At 43.8% G+C, this 2,736-nt stretch overlaps 1 long non-coding RNA gene across 1 annotated transcript in view; it reads right to left on the bottom strand.

The window, feature by feature from the left end:
* Nucleotides 1-1,481: 1,481 nt before the first annotated feature.
* LOC115072678 overlaps nucleotides 1,482-2,736 on the bottom strand; it is a 2,573-nt gene continuing 1,318 nt past the window's right edge. The window contains exon 3 of the long non-coding RNA XR_003851708.1: nucleotides 1,482-1,731. This is a non-coding gene — a long non-coding RNA (uncharacterized LOC115072678). The remainder of the gene's footprint in view (nucleotides 1,732-2,736) is intronic.

Below are 2,736 nucleotides of genomic sequence, written 5' to 3'. Positions count from 1 at the left end.
GGGACATTGGCCCTGAAATAGTTTCAGCAATACAATGTTTTGTCTTATTTTGGATTCTAGATTATTTTGTAAGTATATGTATGACAGAGATAGAGACAGAGAAAGAGAAAGAGACTGGGGCATGCACACAGGAGATGAAATTAGAAGAGAGACTAGAAGAGGGGAGGATCGTAGGAGAAAGAAGGGGAAATAGGGAAGTTAGGTGGATGTGACCAAATATATGATATACTTGAAAGACACTGCTTTAATGAAGCCTATGTATAAAGAACACATACCAATAGAGAATTTTAGGTCCAGCAAGATGGCTCCACAGTTGAAGGGACGTGCCCCTGAGACTGATGGTACCCATGAATCCAATCCCCAGAACTCACATTGTAGACAGAGAAAATGAAGTCCTATGGGTTTTCCTCTGACCTCTATAAATAAACCATGGCACACATGCATGCATACTACTGCACAAATACGGAGAGAGGAAGAGAGAGATGAATATACAATAAAACACTGAAATAATTTATAAAAATTAAAGGAAGAAATGGACACCATTAAGGGAGTGAAGAACTCTAGGAGATGGCAATAGCAAAAGACATACAGTCTTCTAGAGCTTCCAAACAGGACTGCAGCCTGTCACCATCTTCCCTTCAGCTCATGAAGTCGTAAATCTCTTTCCGACTTCCATAATTATAAAAAGAATTTTTGTGTTCAAGCAACAAATTTTGTGGTAAGACATTGCATAAGAATTAGACAAAATATCTAGATCTTTTCTAAATTTTGTTATAAAAAATACCATGCAAAAAGACCTAAGAGACATTGAATCATTTGGTTTTGCTGAGCTCTTAAAACTTTCTCATCAATGAGAGGCATACCGGCTGTTTGGCAGATGGAGGAAGTATACACATCTGGGGCTGTGTGAAGTGCGAGCAGTTGGTGAAACCCTCAGAGGTTTGTGTTTGAATGTGAAGTATTGTGGAAGGTGCCTCATAAATCTGCTGACAGTAATAATCTGCCAGATCTTCAGCCTGGACACTGCTGATGGTGAGAGTGAAATCTTTCCCAGACCCACTGTCTATAAAGCCATCAGGGACCCCAGTCTTCTATGTGGATGCCCAGTACATCAGCATCTTAGGAGCCTTCCCTGGCTTCTGCTGGTAACAGACCAAGTAGTTCTTCAGATCTGAACTATAATAAAGACTCTGGCTGGAATTGCAGCTGATGGTAAGTCTCTCTCCTGCTGACACAGCCAGCAAGTCTGGAGACTGTGTCAATATGATCTCCCCACAATCACCTGCAATCAGGAATAGACAATGATCATATATTATATCAAATATCAAACTTTAAAATATAAATATTTACGTTCTCATGTAAATGTACTTGTTACAATATTCTATCGGTATATGTTGGGACATGCTGTCCTGGCCTCCACCTGCACCTCCCCCACAGTGACCTTTTGGGTCTCGTGGTTCCTCAGTCTCAGAATTGTTTACCAGCTCATTTTCCGGCATCAGGTCCTGAGAACACCATGACCTGGCACTGACCCTGCGGTCATGCGACAGCTCCCCCGCCCCCATTGGGTCAGGTGCCTTCTGGGCTAGGGTATAAAAGCAACCTGGGGCTGAGAAATAAAGGCTTCTTCTGCTACACAAAAGGTGTGATAGTCTCTTCAATCCTGACGTCCTCTGCTCAGAGATCAGCTTTGTGCCATGCAGGCGTGGCAATTGGATGTTCCACCGAGATCTGAGAAAGAGAGGTAAGCGGACAGGGTCGTCCCAGGCTGGCAGGGGCATATTGGGGTTACCATGGGTAATACTAGCAGTAAACAAGAATTGCAATATCAGGTTAAGAAACTGCTAGAAGAACAAGGAACAGCAGTAAAAACAAAGACAATAGACACATTCATTAAAACAATAGCAGAGGCCAGTCCCTGGTTCCTAACTGGAGGGGGACTAAATATCCCTGACTGGGAACAAGTAAGACGGGATTGTCAAAAGAAGTTGCAAAAGGAAGGCAGTGATACCTTCCCAATAGCTACATTTTCTTTGTGGCGCCTGGTTAGAGACGCTTTATTAACAGACAAAGTGAAAGTAAGACAAGAACTTAAGGTGTAGAGGAAGTTTTACAAAAAATACAGGAGGTGGAAACCCGCTGCTCTTTGGGATCTGCTGATGCTCTAGACCAGGAAAGAGGGGCATGTGGAGGTTCAGGAGTCTTAAGCTCTGCCACATCAAGACCACATAAACTGGGTCCCTATGACCCTGAATCTCCTGAAAGTAGTGAGGGAAGCTCAGAGGAAGAGGAGGAGGAGATGCTTCACAGGGAAATACAGGAACTAAAAACAAAATTAAAACATATCAGGTTAAAGGAAAAGACACATCATCCTCCTCCCTTGGCTCCACCCATGGAAGAGTGGTGGTGGAGGTCGCCAGACTATAAAAATGATGTAGAGCCAAGGGTCGGGGTGCGTTTCAGGCACGTATTGTAGCACCAGTAATAGAAGTTCCCGACCCTAACCAACAAGGTCAGGTACAACGACAACATCTTGCACTGCAGTTTAAAGACCTAAAAAGCCTTAAAGAGGCTGTGGCGACCTACGGGGTCCAGGCTGCTTTTACTATGACCATGGTGGAGTCATATACTTCCCAAAATTTAACACCCAGTGATTGGCAGCAGCTATGCCGTGTGGTCCTGTTGGGAGGAGATTATCTCTTGTGGCGGGGAGAGTACCAAGAACAATGTCTACGA

The sequence above is a fragment of the Nannospalax galili genome, unplaced genomic scaffold (assembly GCF_000622305.1).
Source record: "Nannospalax galili isolate Female #2095 unplaced genomic scaffold, S.galili_v1.0 scaffold13363, whole genome shotgun sequence".
NCBI classification, from domain to species: Eukaryota; Metazoa; Chordata; class Mammalia; order Rodentia; family Spalacidae; genus Nannospalax; species Nannospalax galili.
This window is presented reverse-complemented; position numbering and strand designations above follow the sequence as displayed.